Source organism: Sturnus vulgaris, chromosome W, assembly GCF_052056855.1.
Source record: "Sturnus vulgaris isolate bStuVul1 chromosome W, bStuVul1.hap1, whole genome shotgun sequence".
NCBI lineage: Eukaryota > Metazoa > Chordata > Aves > Passeriformes > Sturnidae > Sturnus > Sturnus vulgaris.
In genome coordinates, this window is record NC_142282.1 from 27,612,503 (window position 1) to 27,635,010 (window position 22,508).

The following is a 22,508-nucleotide window of genomic DNA, read 5'->3' on the forward strand; positions in this document are numbered from 1 at the left end:
AAGCTGCCTCAGAGGTGGTTGGCACAGAAACACAACTCCTCCTGGCACCCCGACTACCGGTGCTGGGGTGGATGTTTAAAGGAAAGGTTCCCTCAACCCACCATGCCACTGACGCCACATGGAGTAAATGGATTGCCCTCATCACACAACGCGCCCGTATTGGAAACCCGAATCGCCCTGGGATTTTGGAGATAATTACCAACTAGCTGGAAGGGGAAGACTTTGGTCTTGCCGACGAAGAGGAACAGGAACAGGTGACCCGGGCCGAAGAAGCCCCACCGTATAACCAACTGCCAGCAGATGAAACATGCTATGCTCTTTTCACTGATGGTTCCTGCCGCATCGTGGGGATGAACCGGAAGTGGAAAGCAGGTGCATGGAGCCCCACACGACAGGTTGCACAAGCTACTGAAGGAGACGGTGGATCGAGTCAACTTGCTGAACTCAAAGCTGTTCAGCTGGCCCTGGACATTGCCGAAAGAGAGAAGTGGCCAAAACTCTACCTTTACACTGATTCATGGATGGTAGCCAATGCTCTGTGGGGATGGCTGGAAAGGTGGAAAAAGGCTAACTGGCAACGTAGGGGAAAACCAATCTGGGCTGCCAATGAATGGAAAGACATTGCCACCCGGATAGAGAAGCTGCCTGTGAAAGTCCGTCACGTAGATGCCCATGTCCCCGAGAGTCGGGCTAATGAGGAACACCGACACAATGAGCAGGTAGATCAGGCTGCACAGATAGAGGTGTCGAAGATAGATTGAGACTGGCAGCACAAGGGAGAGTTGTTCCTGGCTCGATGGGCCCATGATGCCTCAGGTCATCAGGGCAGAGATGCCACATATAAGTGGGCACGAGACCGAGGGGTGGATCTAACCATGGACAGTATTTCTCAAGTTATCCATGACTGTGAGACCTGCGCTGCCATCAAGCAAGCCAAGCGGGTCAAGCCCCTCTGGTATGGGGGGCGATGGGCCAAATATAAGTATGGAGAGGCCTGGCAGATTGACTACATCACACTGCCTCTAACCTGCCAGGGCAAGCGCTATGCACTGACCATGGTGGAAGCCACCACTGGATGGTTGGAGACCTACCCTGTGCCTCATGCCACTGCTCGGAACACCATCCTGGGCCTGGAAAAACAAGTTCTTTGGAGGCATGGTACCCCTGAGAGAATTGAGTCAGACAATGGGACTCATTTCAAGAACAGCCTTATAAACACCTGGGCTAGAGAACACTGCATTGAGTGGGTGTACCATATCCTCTACCATGCACCAGCTGCAGGGAAAGTTGAACGGTGCAATGGCCTGCTTAAAACCACCTTGAAGGCACTGGGTGGGGGAACTTTCAAGAACTGGGAGATTAATCTACCAAAGGCCACCTGGTTAGTGAACACCCGCGGTACCACTAACCGAGCAGGCCCTGCCCAATCTGAGCCCTTGCGAATATCAGATGGAGATAAGGTTCCAGTGGTACACATGAGAGGTATGCTAGGAAAAACTGTTTGGGTGAATCCTACCTCCAGCAAAGACAATCCCATCCGGGGAGTTGTATTCGCTCAAGGATCCGGCTGCACCTGGTGGGTGATGCAAAAGAATGGAGGGGCCCGATGCATACCCCAAGGAGACCTTGTTTTAGGGTGATATACCTATAGTACTGTGCCTATATCTCTAATTGCATGTATGTATATATAATGTAATGGTTTAATTTGATATAGCATATTAGTATGGGAGAAATTCAGGGTTGGATAATGTTGGGGGTTGAATTGTTCCCTTTTCTTTCTGTGGAATTTCTCCCATTGTTATGCTAAGTAATTGTGGCTACACCTTCAAATGATAGATAGATAAAGTTCTCTCGTAAGGGGGTGGGTGGAGGGGGAGGGGGGGGGACCCGAAAAGGAAAGGTGGGACCGGGGTCTGGAGCGGGCTGGAACTCTCTCTTGCTTGGCTCATGGAGTGGGAGGATGCCCCGTGCTCTGATGTGGCATCTCCCCTCCTGAAGGCCTCTGATTTGAAACTAAAATAATTAGAAGGGAGGGGGTTGCTCTCTGCATCTCAGGAAAGGGGTTCTCTCCTTTCCTTAGCAAATACCTGTCTTTCAAACCAAGACACAGTCTCTCCATTAACATCTATGACACACTGTGGCAGCACTCTGCCATGCACCAGAGGAGGTATCTCTCAACTTGACAGCTGCTTCTACTGCTTGTAAGATCTTAAAAGCTATAACTGTTTAACTAACATTTTCAGCTTATGGGCTGGATTTTGACTTTTGTAGTCAGCTGGAGGGGCAGCGTGTCAGTGGAAGGCACAGGAGAAATTTGGGCTGGCTTAACCAGAATCCTGTCTGGGATCCCCTGAGTAGATGTTTCCATGGCAGCTTTACTGTTCCTTCAACTGGTGTAATAGCTGCTGTTGCTACATTAAGCCAGCTCTTCTGGTCTGTGAATGTGAACTGCCTCTCTGGATAGTTAGGAAAGTACCTGCTTCCTCATATACTTCTGTTACTCATCCCTCCCTTTGCCTGAGATGCACAAATATTTAGTTATCCTTTCTGTAGGAGATGACCTGCCACAGCTGTCATGCTGTTCATCTCTCAAGATTCTAACAGCCACCTCTGGCACATAATGGCCTGCAGCTTTTACTGAGGGACTCAAGCTGGCCCAGTAAGGTCCCTTCTAGAAATGAGAGTGATGCACATAAATTTTAGATCTGAGCTCCACAGTGGCATTCATCCTCTCCTTCTAGGTTTTTTATGCTTTGTCTCATGCCTATGGCATCCAAAGCTACTACCAAAAAATACCTGATGAAGGGCTGAACTGCTCAGGATTGTCACAGTTGAAATCTACAGCCTGGGATCTTTACCTGGTATGAAGACCTCAAGCTTTTATATGAAGAACTGAGCAAGGTTGTCCCGTTTGCAAACACAACCTTCACCTTTTACACAAGGCTGGATCACACAGATGAGCCAGAGTTGAAGCTCTTTGTCTCTCAAATCCACATCTCAAACCTCACTGCAGAAAGCCCTAAGGCCTCTGATGACTCTGAGCAGCAGACATTCATCAGTCTAGCCTGCTGAAACTGTGCCAGATGAAATCAATGGGATTGTAAGCATTTAAACAGGAATTACTACTGCTCAACCAGCTAAAAACATCCTTTATCAGACACAGCTTCAGTTGCATCCCTCCTCTTAAGCTATTGTCCTAGGGTGATGTTATGGTGTTTCTATCTCCAATCGTGTGTCCTGATTATGTTTGGTATTATGTCCTGTGCTTCCAGGACTGAGTCTGAGAGTGAAGCTTTGTTTTGTCTTGTTATCAGCCGGCTCACCTCCCCCATGGTCTATGTTTAGGAGAGGTTTTAGCTCGGCTTGCTTGCTTGCTTGCTTGCTTGCCTGCTTGCTTGCCTGCTTGCTCGCTTCTGCCTTTTTCTTTCCTTCGCTTTGCCCTTGCTTTCTGCTTATTAGTTAGTTCAGCTAGGCAGTCCAACTTTTTCCCTGGACTGTTTTCTCTTCCACCCCGTCCCCTCCCTCTCCTGGATACCATCTGAACGGACGGGGACCTGGGAACCCCAAGAAACACCGGGAGGCTACACTTTGTCACCTGCAGCAGTCATCCCCAGCGCCAGAGACTGATAACTGAGCGACCACTCGCCAGAGAGACTGAGTTTGTCATCCCTTCAGAACGGTGAAAGAGTTTTTTTGTCAGCTGGTGTTGTCTTTTTTCCCTGTGCTGGGGAGTGTCTTGCTTGTTAAATAAACAGGTTTTTTCTCCCACTCTTCTCTGAGGAAATTCTTCCCGAACCCGGTGGGGTGGGGGGGGGAGGAGTCGTGGGGTTTGCTGTCTGGGGGCTCCTTCTGGAGGTTTTCCCCCAAATTTGCCCAAACCCAGGACAAATAAATTGGCGCCCAACGTGGGGCTCGAGAAAGTGGGAAAAAAACCCTGTTCTAATAATAATAATTTGGTTCAAATTCTTTTGTGTTGGTATAGAGCAGTTATTGGCTATGTTGTTGGAATTCATGTCTTTTGGGGTGGAGGCCTGCATGGGATTTTGGTCCCTAGGGTTTTTTGAAGTCTTAATACCTTTGTGGTCCCTGGGTTTATTTGCTTATCCAGAAATAGCTCCGGTATTGTCCCTAATGCGTAGTTTCTGTAGCAGAGGGGCATTGACCAAAATATCCATCGGGCTGGGCTTGGTTTTAATGGCCTGCAGGAGATTTATAAAGGTGCTGGAATCTGTTCCAGGAATGTATGGTTCTTGGTTGTGGTTGTGCACTCAGTTTGTTAGAGGAGAAGCAGGGGATGAGGCTTTTCAGCCTTTGTTCTCCTTCTTCTCCTCTGAATTTGTTACATCCTTATTAGAGAATGTTCAGTTCCCCCTGAGTGTTAAAGAGACCATCTTTCTGGTGTTTAATATAGTAAGCTTTCTCTATACAGTCTGCAGTTTCTCTAGAATAAGAGCTGAGATTTCTAGAGGGGCTGAGACCCTTGACCCCAGAGTAGAGCCAGGCGTGAGGAATCCTGAATGGTGTGGGAAATGGGAGGATATGGGCCAAATCTTAAAGGAATTTTCTGACCCTACATCCTGGGATTTTCCATGTGAACAAATTCAGAACCCAGCTGAGGTAGCAAAGTACCTGAAAGAGAAGTGCCATGGTAATTCTAAGGAGAAGAAGATCATTGCAGTGAGCTGGGCCCTGGCATATGCTTACCGTACCCTGCTAGATACTGTAGGGCAGCAGACAGAGGAAGGGGGACAGGCAGATAAATCAGCCACTATCCCAGTCACTCAGGCTGCAGCCAACACCCCAGGCTCGAGGCCAACAACTACACCAGACAGTGAGCCTAAGCCAGCAGCTAAACCTGTCAGTAAGCCTCAACCAATGGCTGTTGCTACCAGCACGAGAAGTGGAAAGTGCACAGACAAGACTGATCGACCAGTGGATGATGATGATGATGATGCAGGAGAAGGACCCTCGACGCCTCCTGACATAAAACCAGGAGTCAAAGCAACTGGTAAAAGATCAGAGGCCAATATTGAGTCTTTTTCCCTAAAGGACCTCCGTGGCCTAAGAAAGGATTACACCCGACGACCTGATGAGTCTATAATTAGTTGGTTGGTCCGTCTTTGGGATGCTGCAGGCGAGGCTACAATTCTGGATGGCACTGAAGCCAGGCATTTGGGATCCCTGTCACATGATCCTGTCATCGATCAAGGAATGATGAGAGGGCCTAACCCTCACAGCCTCTGGGCACGGGTCCTGGACAGTGTAGCACAAAGATACCTGTGTGCAGATGATCTTTATATGCAGCAGACCCACTGGAAGACGATAGAACAAGGGATCCAACGCCTGAGAGAAATGGCAGTGGCAGAGATTATCTTCTCAGATGACATAACAACTAGGAATCCGGACTTGGTACCATGTACATCTGTGATGTGGCGAAAACTTGTACGACTTGGGCCCCATGAATACGCTTCTGCTTTAGCAATAATGAAGCGGGACGAGAGGGATGAGACCGTGCTTGATATGGCAAAGAAGCTCCGAGCATATGCAGATGCTGTGCATGGCCCAACACATGCCAGAATTGCAGCTGTGGAAACACGTCTGCAGAAATTAGAAGACAAGATAGAGGAGAATCATAAAAGACTCAGGGAGGAGATTAAAGAGGACCTTCTCCAAATCTCAGCAGTACAAATTAGAGGCCCTGGTATCCAACGCAGACGTTCCCCTGATGGGGAGAGGAGGTACACCCCACGAGCTGAGCTGTGGTTCTTCCTACGTGATTGCGGAGAAAACATGAGGAGATGGGATGGAAAATCTACTGCTGCTCTGGCACAACGGGTGCGTGAATTGAAGGAAGGCAAGACCCAAAGAGGAAGTTCCACCAAAAGGAGAGCAGCTCCAGTTGCCCGTAGCCAAGCTGCCAAGTATGATGATGATGATATATCTGATCCCCTTGAAGGAACCTCTAAGACATATGCCCAAGGAAAGAAGGATAAACAGGCTTAGAGGGGCCCTGCCTCTAGCCAGGGAGAGGCGAGGGAAAATCGTGTCTTCTGGACTGTGTGGATTCGTTGGCCTGGCACATCGGAACCACAAAAGTATAAAGCTTTGGTTGATACTGGTGCCCAATGCACATTAGTCCCATCAAGATATGTGGGGGCAGAATCTGTTTCTATTGCTGGTGTGACAGGTGGATCACAGGACTTTACCTTGGTGGAAGCTGATGTGAGCTTGACTGGACATGAATGGAAAAAACATCCTATTGTGACTGGCCCAGAGGCCCCATGCATTTTGGGCATAGATTACCTCCGAAGGGGGTATTTTAAAGATCCAAAAGGATTCAGGTGGGCATTTGGGATAGCAACTGTGGTGACAGAGGGCATCCAGCAATTGAACACCTTGTCTGGACTGTCTGAGAATCCAAGTACTGTAGGACTTCTGAAAGGAGAAGAGCAAAAGGTACCAATTGCCACTTCCATAGTGCATCGCCGACAATACAGAACAACTCGAGATGCCGTGGTTCCCATCCATAAAATGATCCGTGAGCTGGAGAGCCAAGGGGTGGTCAGCAAAACCCACTCACCCTTCAACAGCCCCATCTGGCCTGTACGTAAATCTGAAGGAGAATGGAGACTGACCGTAGACTATCGTGCATTGAATGAGGTGACTCCACCACTGAGCGCTGCCGTGCCGGACATGCTGGAACTGCAGTACGAGCTGGAGTCCAAGGCAGCAAAGTGGTACGCCACTATCGATATCGCCAATGCATTTTTCTCCATTCCTCTGGCAGCAGAGTGCAGGCCTCAGTTCGCTTTCACATGGAGGGGAGTGCAGTACACCTGGAATCGACTGCCCCAGGGGTGGAAGCACAGTCCTACTATCTGCCATGGACTGATCCAGACTACACTAGAAAAAGGTGAGGCTCCAGAACATTTACAATATATTGATGATATCATTGTGTGGGGGAACACAGCAGCAGAAGTGTTCAAGAAAGGAGAGAGAATCATCCAAATCCTCCTGGAAGCCGGCTTCGCCATCAAGAAGAGTAAAGTTAAGGGACCTGCTCGAGAGATCCAGTTCCTGGGAGTGAAGTGGCAAGATGGACGGCGTCAGATTCCTACTGATGTCATCAACAAAATCACAGCTATGTCCCCACCAACCAACAAGAAGGAGACACAAGCTTTCTTAGGCGCCATAGGTTTTTGGAGGATGCACATTCCTGAGTACAGTCAGATTGTGAGCCCTCTTTACCTGGTCACCCGCAAGAAGAACGATTTCCATTGGGGCCCTGAGCAGCAACAAGCTTTTGCCCAGATAAAGCAGGAAATTGCTCATGCAGTAGCCCTTGGCCCAGTCAGGACGGGACCAGATGTGAAGAACGTGCTCTACTCTGCAGCCGGGAACCATGGTCTGTCCTGGAGCCTGTGGCAGAAGGTGCCTGGTGAGACTCGAGGCCGACCATTAGGATTTTGGAGTCGGAGCTACAGAGGGTCTGAAGCTAACTACACCCCAACAGAGAAGGAGATCTTGGCTGCCTACGAAGGGGTCCAAGCAGCCTCAGAGGTGGTTGGCACAGAAGCACAACTCCTCCTGGCACCCCGACTGCCAGTGCTGGGGTGGATGTTCAGAGGAAAGGTTCCCTCAACCCACCATGCCACCAGTGCTACATGGAGCAAGTGGATTGCCCTCATTACACAGCGCACCCGGATTGGAAAACTGAATCGCCCTGGGATTTTGGAAGTAATTACAAATTGGCCTGAAGGTGAAAGTTTTGGTGTCACAGATGAGGAACAAGAACCAGTGACACGGGCTGAAGAAGCTCCACCATATAACCAACTGCCAGCAGAGGAAACACGCTATGCTCTATTCACCGACGGTTCCTGTCGCATTGTGGGGATGAATCGGAGGTGGAAAGCAGCCGTATGGAGCCCCACGCGACGGGTAGCAGAGGCCACTGAAGGAGAGGGTGGATCCAGTCAACTTGCTGAACTCAAAGCGGTTCAACTGGCCTTAGACATTGCTGAAAGAGAGAAGTGGCCAAAGCTTTACCTTTATACCGATTCATGGATGGTAGCCAATGCTCTGTGGGGATGGTTGGAGAGATGGAAAGAGGCTAACTGGCAGCGTAGAGGAAAACCAATTTGGGCTGCCGAAGAGTGGAAAGATATCGCTACCCGGTTAGAGAAATTACCTGTGAAGGTTCGCCATGTAGATGCCCATGTTCCCAGAAGTAGGGCTAATGAAGAGCAGAAAAACAATCAGCAGGTAGATCAGGCTGCAAAGATAGGGGTGTCGAAGATAGACCTTGATTGGGAACACAAGGGAGAGTTGTTCCTGGCTCGATGGGCCCATGATGCCTCAGGTCATCAGGGCAGAGATGCCACATATAAGTGGGCACAAGACCGAGGGGTGGATCTAACCATGGACAGTATTTCTCAAGTTATCCATGACTGTGAGACGTGCGCTGCCATCAAGCAAGCCAAGCGGGTGAAGCCCCTCTGGTATGGGGGGCGGTGGTCCAAGTACAAGTATGGAGAGGCCTGGCAGATTGACTACATCACACTGCCTCAAACCCGCCAGGGCAAGCGCTATGTACTGACCATGGTGGAAGCCACCACTGGATGGTTGGAGACCTACCCTGTGTCTCACGCTACAGCCCGTAACACCATCCTGGGCCTGGAAAAGCAGGTCCTTTGGAGGCATGGCACCCCTGAGAGGATTGAGTCAGACAATGGGACTCATTTCAAGAATAGCCTTATCAACACTTGGGCTAGGGAACATGGCATTGAGTGGGTGTACCATATCCCCTACCATGCACCAGCTGCAGGGAAGGTGGAAAGGTACAATGGACTGTTAAAAACCACCTTGAGAGCATTGGGTGGGGGATCATTCAAAAACTGGGAGCAGCATTTAGCAAAGGCCACTTGGTTAGTTAACACCCGGGGTTCCACCAACCGAGCGGGCCCTGCCCAGTCTAAGTCCCTGAATATAGTAGATGGAGACAAAGTCCCAGTGGCACATATCAGAGGTTTGTTGGGGAAGGCAGTTTGGATCAATTCTGCCCCGAGTACAGACAAACCCATTCGTGGGATTGTCTTTGCTCAAGGACCAGGTTGTACATGGTGGGTAATGCAGAGAGATGGAACAACACGATGTGTGCCTCAGGGAGATCTGATTGTGGGGTGAGGCAGCATGAGACAGAAGGAAATGTGTCCGAATAAGTGAAAGATGGAAATTTCTACTTGCTGAAGTTTTTACATGCTGTTTAGTATGTTCACGATATGGAGATAAGGGGTGGAATGTCCTAGGGTGATGTTATGGTGTTTCTATCTCCAATCGTGTGTCCTGATTATGTTTGGTATTATGTCCTGTGCTTCCAGGACTGAGTCTGAGAGTGAAGCTTTGTTTTGTCTTGTTATCAGCCGGCTCACCTCCCCCATGGTCTATGTTTAGGAGAGGTTTTAGCTCGGCTTGCCTGCTTGCTTGCCTGCTTGCTCGCTTCTGCCTTTTTCTTTCCTTCGCTTTGCCCTTGCTTTCTGCTTATTAGTTAGTTCAGCTAGGCAGTCCAACTTTTTCCCTGGACTGTTTTCTCTTCCACCCCGTCCCCTCCCTCTCCTGGATACCATCTGAACGGACGGGGACCTGGGAACCCCAAGAAACACCGGGAGGCTACACTTTGTCACCTGCAGCAGTCATCCCCAGCGCCAGAGACTGATAACTGAGCGACCACTCGCCAGAGAGACTGAGTTTGTCATCCCTTCAGAACGGTGAAAGAGTTTTTTTGTCAGCTGGTGTTGTCTTTTTTCCCTGTGCTGGGGAGTGTCTTGCTTGTTAAATAAACAGGTTTTTTCTCCCACTCTTCTCTGAGGAAATTCTTCCCGAACCCGGTGGGGTGGGGGGGGGAGGAGTCGTGGGGTTTGCTGTCTGGGGGCTCCTTCTGGAGGTTTTCCCCCAAATTTGCCCAAAACCAGGACAGCTATAAACAAAGTACATCAAACTAAAGGCTGCACAGGTCTATGTGGAGGTAGCAGCTCTTTGCCTGCTAAAGGTAACAACTGTTACAGAAGAAGGAAGGAAGAGGTATGCTTTATTGCACATGGATTCTGCAGTTCTGGAAATTATACAGCTACTGTACCCATATCACAGGGCAGGTCTGAGAAATGAACACGATTAAGAGCTTTGAGAGCTCTATGTTAAAAAGAGACATAGTAATGTTGCTGTGATTTCATTCATTCATGCATGCACTTCAACCCAGACTAATTCCCCAGGGTTAAAATAAAATAGAGTTTAAATCTAACAAGGGCAGAAACTCGTAACCAGTTCTTATGGTTCTCAAAGACATAAAAAGACATTACATCCTTAATTGCCCTGAATGAAACAGACATCGGAAATGGAGTTGTCTCTTATATATAAAAAAAACCCAAAAATTAAATAAGTTCTTTACCTTCTTTCCAGCAACCCTAGAAAATAAAACTTGTCCAAGAATAAAAATAGACTAAGCTTTACTAAAACCAAGCACAGATTTTAAGCTACTTTAAAAGGACAAGTTGCTTGCACAACTGATGATATTATGAAATTTTAGACATTTCTTTCATAACTGACTAGGAACAGAACGCATTAGACAGGCCTATTTCACATCAGAAGCCAAAAGGCTCCCAAATCTGTATGTCTCTGGATTTTTCTTTGGACTCCATCATTTAAGGTTAAAAAACCAAAAGGGTCTGACCCATTTTAAGGAAAGGAAATCATATTTCTTGGGCTGCAAATGATACTCACTGCTAGCAGAAAAATAACTGGAGCTTAATGCTCTGAAAGAAAGGAAATGTCTCAGCTCAAAGTCACAACATACAATCCTCCACAGAAGTAGGAAAAAAATTAAAATATACCAGGTCTAGGCTGGCACTGGCAAAGGTTACAAATAGTTCTGTCAAACACAGCTGATTTACATCTAAAAAAGGAGTAAGATGCTTTGGTGGAAGATTTGGCAAAGCAGATTTGTACCTTTGTGACCATATGGACTAGAAATCCTGAATATTAGAATATAAAGTGTATAAACCATAATAGTAGTAGTAATGCTAAGGCTTGGAGACTGCAGTTCCCAGAGTAGGCCCTGGGAAACTAACTTAGGAATGTGCTGTGCTGAGAAAACAATGTTCAAAAGATTTAGCAGGGCATGCAGAACTGTTAGTGATAAGGTTAAAGTATAATCATAAATAAAGTACTGGTGGTGGGCAGTGGCGTAAGAGAGATTAAGGGGGAGAACACTATAGTCCTAGGATAAGCAACCATGTAAGATTTATGACGTAAAATGCTATCTACAAGGTGAATGTATCTATATTATTTAGAAGAATGTGTACTTCTGCACATAAACCATTTGTAAAAAGGGTATAAAAAACCCTCTAAAAAAGGGAACCGGTGGGATCCTGACTTTGGACGCGAGTCCGCAGGTCCCCGGGCCCCGAATAAAGCACCACATAAACTGACACTCTGTTAGTTTGTGTTTTACTTGGGGTTTCGGGCAGCACCTTTATTCTCAAATATTGCTTCATGGTGGAAAGTATTGCACACAAAAATGAACAATAATCTGTCTTCAAAGTCCTTTGAAAGGTCTAGCTCATTCCAGTTCCTCAGGGCAAAGCAAGACAAAGTGAAGTGGAATTGTTTCTATTTCACAGATGGGAAAGATGAGGCAACAAAGTAGAGGCTTAAACTAGGGGAGGGTTGGTGTGATTCCATTTTCAGATGTTTAGATTGCTGTCTCAGGCAATCGTCTTTTTGCATTTACATTTCACTCCAGGGTAAACATTTCTGCACTTCTTAACAATGAAGTACATGAGATCACTATATCTTCAACTCACTGTGCAGCATGAGTGCACCAATTGGTCTGAACATCAGGGATGTAAATCAACAAGTTTTAATGAATCTCTACCCTTTTGCCAAGTATGCCTGGGTGAGGTGGGCAGTGGGTGGAAGAAACATCAGAGGAAACAGTTTTGTTCAAAGTGACCTTGCAGCTGGGAATGCTAAAATGTTAGTGCGGGAAAACTCCATTTCTTAAGTTAGTGTTGTTCATCATGTGCCTGTTCTGGTAAGTAGAATTCCCGTGGAGAAAGGACACATATACATGCACAAAGGCTTTTGTTACAGTAAGGCAGGCACTGAGCCCCCTCCCTTTGCTGGGATGAACTAAGCCTAAAGGAGCCTGTGTTCCCATGTGCCTCTGGTGCCTGGCATTGTTAGCAAGGTAACGAAATAAATCTACTCTGCATTTCAGCTGTCATTTGATGGTTGTTCTCAGTTACTTATGTGTGGCAATTCACACAATTCCTAAGAAAGACACTGTCTGTTTTCTTTCTTTAGAGACATGCCACAGAAAATAGAGTACTATATATTAATTTTGATGTATACTGAAGCTTTCACTGTGCACAAGAGGAGGAGGTGGAGCCTGTTGTTGCCATTTTCCTCTATATAACTTCCCCTCATGCTTGAAAGGGAAAAGCAAACATGGGTAGCTGAAAATTCTTTTCTTCTATTTCGTCCTCAAAAACACCTAAAAGGGTTACATCAACCGTGCTGCCTCTGCTTCTTAGAGGGTGATGTTAGGAGAAGGCAAGTTATCAAAGTAGTACTTGGAGACATCTCCCATCACTGCTTCTCTGACGCGTAGAAAATCACCAAAGGTTTTTACTAAAGATAGAATCATAGAATCCTTAAGGTTGGAAAAGACCTCTAAGATCAAGTCCAACCATTAACCCAGCACTGCCAAGCCCACCAATAAAACATGTCCTTAAGCACCACATCTACAGGTTTTTTGAATACTTCCAGGGATGATGATTCCACCACTTCCCTGGGCAGCCTGTTCCAATGCTTGACCACCGTTTCAGTGAAGAAACTTTTCCTAATATCCAATCTAAACCTGCCCTGAGCAACTTGAGGCTTTGACTCCTCAGAAAAGGGAGTCCTTTGATTCACTGATCAGTTCAGAGAAAGACATTAATGCCCACACCCTGTTTGGCTGTCATGCATTACAGAGCAATGGGATGATGGCATCACTGGATTCAACTTCACAAAGAAGTACTTGAACAATTTAGTGCTCTAGATATGATAATTTATGAACTAAGTTGTCCAGGTGGATGACCATATCTTTCATCATTGGTAGAAGACAACTTTGCTAATACAGTGGATCTCTATACTCTTTGATGTACTCACAGTAAAAACATACAGGCTGTGTATGTCATGTGTGTTGGCCATCTCATCCAAAGCAAGGGAAAAAAACTTATTTGTGGATTACCTCCACTAATATGTTTACTCTCTCCTTGGAAGTATCTCCATTTGACGACCATAAGATTTCAAGTAAAGACATTTTACATATTCTCAATAATTTTGGATTGCATGCTTTTTCAGCGTTTCTTAATTTATATGGAGCATCTTTTTTCATCTGAGGAGATTGCAATGATCCTTTGTGGTCTTTGTCTCATTACTTGTTTAAAAACACTTCAAATTATAATAGCAATCCAATGAAAAAATTTGTCTGAAAATATAGGACTTTTGGGCCAGACTCAGTCACAAGATGAGCAGTTGGGGCTGCTCATGGGGTGAGAGATCTCAGACAAGCTGCACACACACAAGTGAGAAGTCAAAGATGATCCAACAACTACAAAATATCCAAGATGTCTGAGTGACTGTCCAAATTTTAGGGTATTTTAATTAATTAGTCAATTATTTAGAGTTCTCAAAGCAATGTTGGCTGGAAAAGGATAGCATGTAAGCACAAACTAGACTTTAATTTGCTCCAATTCAGTTTGGTTTCAATGCATGTGAGACTTTCTAATAAGATCAGGTCATACATGTCTTTTCCATGAAGACTGAGAGTGGCAATACAGCAGCAAGGCAGCAACTTCTTGTAAGATCAGGGTGTAGCTTTGTCTCATAAGATTGTACTGAAAACTGCTTAAGATTAGGTGAATTTGTAGTGAGAAGACACAAAACTATAGGTCTGGATTTCTTTCACCCACCTTGAACTGTATTCAATACTTACCAACCGTCTACCTTTAAATTACTACATATAACTAAATGGAGACAGCACATACCATCATACATATTTTTAGCATCATTAAACATGATGTAGCAATTTCAAACTGTTAACTAGGCCTGGAATCTGCAAAGATGTTGGAATGTTTATTTGCTTCCCACTTCTGAGAGAAAGGATGCTAATGATACCAAAAAAAAGCAGTGGAAAATGTATGCTACTTTATGATACAGTCACCAATAGACAGGAATGACCTTCAGATGTAATGACTGCATATTTAAGTACCTATGTTTCCCCAGATACTAGCTCTAAATAACAACAGACATTAAGACAGGGTCAAAATGGGCTGAATTGCAAAAGTACCATATTTAGCATACAGTCTTGAGGCAGATATGTGATGTGTCAGTCATATCTGATAATACCTGGCTCAGGTCTCTGTGTAGCCTATTAGATCTGCAAAAATCCCTACCTAATGTAGGAAGCATTTGCTGTTGAACAGCCTCTTATTGCCTTCAAAACATAGTGCTAATTAACATGAACCAAGTTATAATATGTGCTAATGTGATGGGTTGACTTGGGAAGAAGAAACTCAGAGAGAAGTTCTCTCTAAGGGAGCTTCCTCTGTGGGGGTTGGGACAACTTCAACAGCCAATGGGAGAAAGTTGGTTCACTCAGTGAACACACATTTCAAAGGAGGTAATCCGGAATTGAGTCTCTTTATCTTTCCGGTGGCTGAGCAGGTAACACCAACCCGATCTTCCCCCCTCCCCTCCCCCATGCGGGGGGGAGGCTCGGGAGGCCGCTTGGGCCCCGTTTGCCAACGAGGGGACCCAATGGCCGGGAGGAGGAGAGGCTCCTTGATAAGACCTTCACAGCTTCCTCCTCCATGGACCTGCGGCCCTGGGGGAGGGCCGGTTCCCGCTGCTGGCTTGGAGCAGTTTGGGAAAATCCAGGTCTGCCCAGCCCCCACGCGGCCTGGGGGAGGCAGCCTGGCCCTGTCTGGAAGCAGGGATGGCCATGGGCATTGTGGGGCTGCAGCCCAGCCCCAGAAAGGCTGATTGACACCTCAGCAGCCCCCCCTCCACCCAGAGCAGCCTGGGCCTGGCCCAACTCTTGTAGTTGTGTTAAACTTTAACTCTTTAGTGCTCAGATAAGATTTGCAAAACCTCCGGCCTTCCTTTGAATATGAAAGGGAATAAAAAAATTTCTGAAGTCAGTAAAGCAAGAACTAAGTTTTTTTAGATAGAAAGAAAATAAAAATATACTGTCAAAATAACAAAAAATCGTTTTGTAAGATAGTAGGGATGAACTGATGTACTGAATATTCCTATAAACCATGGAGAAAGACATGGGGGTGTAACGGCTTTTTCTCGGCCAAATACAGAGTCTTTCACCCTCCTCCGGTCTAGCTCAGGTGTTGGGGTGATATTCCTCTGGGCCTTAGCCACAGAGACGTAGATAAGATATCAAAAGAGGCTCTTTCCCCTGATAAAGTTACAGGTTTATTTCTCGTGGGTAGTGAGTGAAAAGGGAAGGGAAAAGAGCAGGGGAAGAAAGAGAAAAGAGAGGGAAGAACAGGGTAAAAGCGTGGGGGGGGGGGAAAGAGAACGGGGGAAGAGAAAAAAGGGGGGAAAAAGAAAGAGCGGGATAAGAGATCTGGGGAAAAAAGAGATGCGGGAAAAGAGTGGGGGGAAAAAAGAGAGAACGGGATAAGAGTGGGGGGAAAAGAGAGAGAACGGGATAAGAGAGCGAGGTCAGCGGGTCCTGACCTTTTCTAGGGTCTGGAAAGGGGGGGCGGGGAGAAATTGGATCCCAGCCAGCTCTGTGTGGCCAGGAGGGGAGAGGGACCAAGATACAGGGTACAGCAGGGGTCACGGGATGTACCATTTACAATGTATCTAGGGAACGCAACATCTCCCCGTTTTTTGTTTAACAAAGTTGAAAGAAGGATATTGGTATCATTCAAATTACGATTTTGCCCACCACTTGTAGCTGGCGGGAGGGTTAGATTGTTTCAAGTCTTTCATTTCTATGTGATTGACTACTGACGTAGAGGGAATGAGACTATGAATAGCCTTGAAAACCAAGTGACGTAGGATCCCGAATGCCATTATTACAAGGAAAAGAATAACAAAAATTAACACAATTGTTTTGACTATAGATGTCCACCACCCTGTGAGTCCCCAGCCTTTGAACAGTCCATTGAACCAATCTTCAGATTCTTGCTTCACTTGTCCGATTAAGTTGTTCATGTTTCGGAGGGCAGCATGGATATTAGGAGCTTTCGAGGTCAGGTCCATACAGCAAAGTCCTTCAAATTCCTGGCACTCATGTCCGTGTGGTAGCAAGAGAAAATCTATTTTCTTGTTGGAGCGCCTGTGCCAGGGTCAGCCAGATGTTGTGACTTGGCTGAGGGACAATCCATGCAGCTGCTAGACTGTTCAGTGTTAACAGGAAGACAGCTTGGATGGGGTTCATCACGGGACTGAGAGAAGAGAAGGTTTTCTCTAGAAGGAAAAACAAACATTATAAAACCTATTAAAAGTCTCTATTTGCCGGAATGCCACCTTCTATGAGGATTTCTTTTCCTTTTTTCCGTCGGCGTCTTCTTTTTGAAGCCACTGCTACCTGCTCCTCGTTCTCCTCAGTTGGAGCAGGATGTTTGGGAACAAACGGTTTCACCCACTTTTGGGGAATCCACCGAGGGCCTGAGGGAGTGGATACACACGCATAGCCACGCCCCCAGGTAACAAGCTCATAGGGACCTTTGATTTCCCAGGTTTCTGGGTCCCTAATCAAAACTGGAGGATGTTGGGATAACTTGAATTGTTTGCTACTGTTAAAGTGACGTACCACAGGTGGACTCATGTTTTCAAATGAACAATTTAGGAAATTGATAGTAAACATGGCTTTGCAGAGCTTCTGCTGTGGAGACATCCACACAGTTGAACTGCTCTGTTTAGCCAAAACCTGTTTGAGCGTCTGATTGGCTCGCTCCACTATACCTTGGCCTGTGGGGGAGTGGGAGGTGCCAGTTTTATGTTCCACTCCCCACTGCTGGACGAATTCCAGGAACTCCTTGGACTTATACGCTGCGCCCTGATCAGTTTTGATTTCCTTAGGGATCCCCAACACTGAAAAGGCTTGCACTAGGTGTTGTTTAGCATGCATAGCCCTTTCTCCTGCATGGGCAGAGGCATAGACTGCGCCTGAATATGTGTCAATGCTTACATGCACATATTTGAGGCGACCAAAACTAGGAATGTGTGTGATGTCTGTTTGCCATACCTCACAACTGCCAAGACCTCGGGCGTTTACCCCCATGCCTATTGAGGGCATGGTGTGCAGCTGACAGTTGGGACAGGTGGCCACAATGGCTCGAGCCTGACTCCGTGTTAGCTGGAACTGACGCATTAGACCTGGTGTATTCTGGTGATACTACTGGTGGCTCAGCTTTGCCTGTTGGAAGATGTCAGGAAGGCGTGCTTGTTCTGCTGGGGTGGCTTGTTCTGCTGGGGTTGCAAGGGAGTCTGCCTGACGGTTCCCTTCTGCAATTTCGCCTGGCAAATCTGTGTGTGATCTCACATGCATCACATAGAACGGGTGTTCTCTATGAGAAATCAAATAAATTAGTTTGGAAAGCAACCTGAAAAGCTGCTCATTTTCGATGTTTCTGAGCACTGCCTGCTCTGCCCTGGACACTATCCCCGCTACATAGGCTGAGTCTGTCACCAAGTTTATTGGCTCTGAGAACTTTTCAAAGGCTCTCACGACTGCTGCCAGTTCAGCTACCTGGGGTGACCCTTCCACAAACTCAACATCAGCTTCCCAATGCTGAGTCTGAGGATCTCTCCAAGTCATCACCGACTTGTGGGATGCGCCAGATGCATCCGTGAACACTGTGAGAGCTTTGAGTGGTCTCTGACTCCTCTTCTCACGAGGAATGAGGTGGAATTCCTCATTAAACAGCTTGTGAGACGGGGCATGGACTGATATTTGTCCTCTGTAGCTGTCCAGGGCTAATTGGAGACTGGCATTGCTCTGTAGCAAATGCTCAAACATCTCTTTAGTCAATTTTTCAGGAGAGTTCTTTCCCTCCTCAGACAGTTTAACAGGGAGGTGAATACATGTGAAGTCACAACCAGCTAGTTCATGCAGTCTTATCCTTGCTTTCCGAATCAGCTGTGCTATTAACTCTTGTGGCTTAGTGATAGTTTTGGATCTCTGGTGGGAGAGGAAGACCCACTCTATGATTAAGAGTGACTCTCTTTGCTCCTTGATCCATTGGAATATTAACCCGTGTAAGTGTGGCAGTTTTCCTAGGATAATGAATTTGAAGGGCAGCTCGGGCTGGTAACGGTGAGCTTGCCTCTCTCCTAAGGTCTTTTGTACCTTTTCAATTGCAGTCTTTGCCTCTGGGGTCAGTTCCCTGGGAGAAAGCAGCTCTCTGTCCCCTTTCAATAAATTGAAAAGAGGTTCTAGGTCCTCATTAGTGAGGCCTAGCCAGGGCCTAACCCAATTCAATGACCCACACAGGGAATGGAGATCTGCTAAGGTTTTTGGATTACAATTAATTTCCAATTTCTGCGGAACAATGGTCCGTGCAGTAATTTCCAGGCCCAGGTACTTCCAAGGTGGCATCCTTTGGACTTTGTCCTCCTGCAATTCAAATCCAGCAGAGGTTAAAACTTTAGCCACTAGGTCAAGTGTGTCCTGGAGTAGAGAGTTATCGGGTGCACACACTAGCACATCATCCATGTAATGAAGGATGATGGCCTCCCCTCTCTGGGCACGCACCTGGGACAGCAATGAAGCCACATACCACTGGCAGATGGAGGGACTACATTTCATTCCCTGTGGCAGAACTCTCCAGTGGTAGCGCTTCATTGGGGCCTCTCGATTGATGGTAGGAACCGAGAAGGCATCCTCTGGGTGTAGGGGTATATGGAAGAAACAATCCTTGATGTCTAGAACAGCCAATTGCCAATCTCTGGGAAGCATTGTTGGAGAAGGCATTCCAGGTTGGAGAGAACCCATGTCTTCAATTACTTTGTTTATTTCCCGGAGGTTGTGGAGCAGCCTCCACTTGTCTTTCCCTGGTTTCTTTACCACAAAAATCGGGAAATTCCACGCACTTGTGGTCTCTTCTATGTGGCCTTTAGCCAATTGTTCCTCCACAAGCTCCTCAAGTGCCCTGAGCTTCTCCTTACTCATTGGCCACTGTGCTACCCACTTTGGGGTATTATCTAGCCATTTTAACTTTTGGGTAGGGCGCCCCACAGTGGCCGCTTCTAAAAATCCCGAGGAGTTTTAGGGATAATTAATTTTACCCCCCACTGTGACATGGTGTCTCTCCCCCATAGAGGGCATTTATAATCTGTAACAAATGGACGGATGCTAGCCAATTTTCCATCCGGCCCCTCAATTTGTACTATGCTTTTTGATATTTTTGCCAATTTGACTCCTCCTACACCCTGGATTCTGCCTGCCACAGGCTGAAGTTCCCAATGTGACGGCCACATCCTTTCAGGTATGATAGTCACATCAGCACCCGTGTCCAGTACCCCCTCCACATGGAGGTGATCTGATCCACGGGTTAGGTTGCATGCCAGAGAGGGCTTGTCCTCACCCACCACTTCTGCCCAGTAGACTTCAGGTGATTTTCCATCTACTGGGACCTCCTGTGGAACAGGAATGGCCTGGGCAAGGATTTGTCCCTCAGCCAGGTAATATGGTGGTAGAGGACATCGTGCCAAGAGAATGAGGCTAGTTATGCTTCCCTTGATGGTCATGGGAACCACCTCAATCTCTAGGGGTGTGTGTGCTGTGTCACCGACAACAAAGTACTCACTGTCCAGTTTCATGTGGTTTAACGTCACGTCCTGTGTACTGTTAGGTAAGTCCACTGTTATGACTGTCCAATCAGGTGACCTGAAATGAAAACCTCTGGTAGTCACAAGCCTAAAACGGCCTAGTGGCTTCCAAACCTTGTTAATTGAACATTTGATATTTTCATTGAAATACATCCCCACACCCTCTATCCCATCCTCCCCCTCTTTGTTTATGAAGAGAGAGTCTTTTGTGAGTGTGGAGCCCGCAGTATTTATAGCCGAGCGCGCTATGGTGTTAATGGCGGGTACGCGCTGTAAAGTTAGTTTTTTTGTTTGTTGGTTTTCTTCTGTTTCTGGTTGTGTGGACAGTCCCTGGCGAAGTGTCCTGGCTGCTTGCACTGGAAGCAGATGATGTGCTGCAGTTGCTCTGGTGACACTGGTTGCTTCTTGGCTTCTGGTGTTACAGCTGCTACGGTCCTTGGGTGTGCCAGTCCTGGATTTCTTTCGTGTCCACTGAGCAGTTCTGCTTTTCTGGCGCAGGCTTCAATCATTTGTGCTAAGCTAGGTGCTGGCTCCAGGGGAAGGCCAAGGATAACCCTACGGCAGGTTTCATTAGCATTCCTCTGAGCCATTTCTTTAATTAATTCAGCTTGTAATACTGGATCAGACACTTGTCTTTCTACTTGCGTACGAAGGCGGTCCACAAACTGTAAGAAACTCTCAGAAGTAAACTGTTTAATGTTAATATAACTGCCTTTAGTATCTACTGTTGGTAATTGATTAAAGGCTTTTTCTGCAACATTGCATATCTTATCTAGGACAGACTTAGATAGTACTCTGGTTTGGTTTTCAGGGCAATGCCAATCTTTCTCCCCACATAGGTGTTCATATGTGATATCATTATTATCAGCATCCTTTGCATTATCTGAGCTTTTTAAAAGCTCTTGTAAAAGCACTTTTAAAGATCTTTTCCATAGGCTTTCCCATAGATCATATTCTGAAGGAGTTAACAGACATCGGAAAAGCTCTTTGGTATCATATGGAACCAGTTCGTTTGAATTAAAAGTGGCTCTCATTATGCCTTTAAAGATTTCACTATTCCTACCAAATTCTCTTTGCACTTTACAAATTTCTTTTTTATCTTGGTAGGACAAAGGTTGATAACTTCTTTTTCTGTTTCTCTTACCAAGATAAACTACAGGAGCAACTGATGGTACATACTCTTTCTCCTGGTGCTGACTTTCAGGTTTAGGCACCCCCCCCCCACCGGGCCCAGGAGGCTGCCCACCCCCCCCCCACTACGGGAGCACCATCCATCCCCCAGGGGCTGTGGGCTGATCCCTCCCCACCCCCACCCCCTCCGGCAAGGAACCCAGCAGGGGCTCCATCGCCCTCCCCCACCCTGCAGCAGCTTGGAGGGAAGGAATGTGAAACCGGAGAGGGGGAGGGGTGGTGGAATTCAGGATTGCAACACCTGTGGGCAGGGTCGCCAGGTACCAGGCAGGACAGGGTCTTGGAGGGGGGAGGGGGCGGTGGAGCCGAGGGCAGGGAGGAGTTATGGGAGGGGACAGGCTTAGGGGCAGGGACCGGAGGGTAAAGGGGGTTGGGGGATGAAGGAGGAGACACGTGGCTGCCACCATATCGGCCCCCCCCCCTCCCTGAACCGCATGTCCAGTGCTATCTGGGACCCCAATCTGTCCAGATACGGCCACATGTTCGTGGCCCGCGGGGGGAGGGAACAAGGAAGGAGAGCGGATAATTTTAGAAAAATCGTCAGAACAGGGATACTGGGGAGGATTTGGGGTTTCAGCACAGTTACAGCCGTGCTGAGCATGCTGCATTCCCAAGGGAGACCCTGGGGTGCTTTCCAGGTTATGGTTATAGGGATTTTTGGAAAGGGAAGGTGAGCTTGAATCATTTTGCTGCTGCTGTCTGTTGTTTTCTGTCTGAATTAAAACTTTCTGAATTTGTAAGAATATCGGAAGGAATACAGAGGCAGTTTTATCTCCATTTTCTACTTTTAAAGTTAATAAATTCCCTATTTCATCCCAAAATGAAATCGAATTTACATTTTGCAATTCAAGGTCAGATATTTCAACAGACAGCCAGCTGGCAAAACGGGCTAATTTTTTATTAGATATTAAAACATTTCCTGAACTTAGTATTTCTTTGAGTTGTTTTGTTATACTCTTTTGTAAAGCAGATTGCTGTATCCCCATAGTGTTAGCAATTTGCACTATATCTACCCCACTACCGTTAAAACACAGGAAAGGAGTTAGTTGTTAAGACGTACACCACGGTTTTCAGGCTTTACTAGATGCGGAACCGATGTTAATTTCGCCGTTTTTTTTGTCAGCAAACCCTATGTGTGGCGCCCGCGCCGCTGTAGGGACCGCCCCCGCGCCGCAAACACCCGTAAAAACCGTAAAAACGCAAAAAAACCCCTGTGCCGCAGCTCTGAAACCGATCAAAGCTGCCTGCCTGCTGCGCCGCGTCTGGGGTGGCCGCGTCCAGCCCTCCCCCCAGCCCCCGCGCCGCACCACGTGGCCGAGGGCTTCCAAGCTGCGCGCACGCTGCAAACACGCCCATGCCGCCTGTCCTTCCGAGGACGGCTCCGGTCCGGCAAAATGCCACCGGTGAGACGTCCCCCA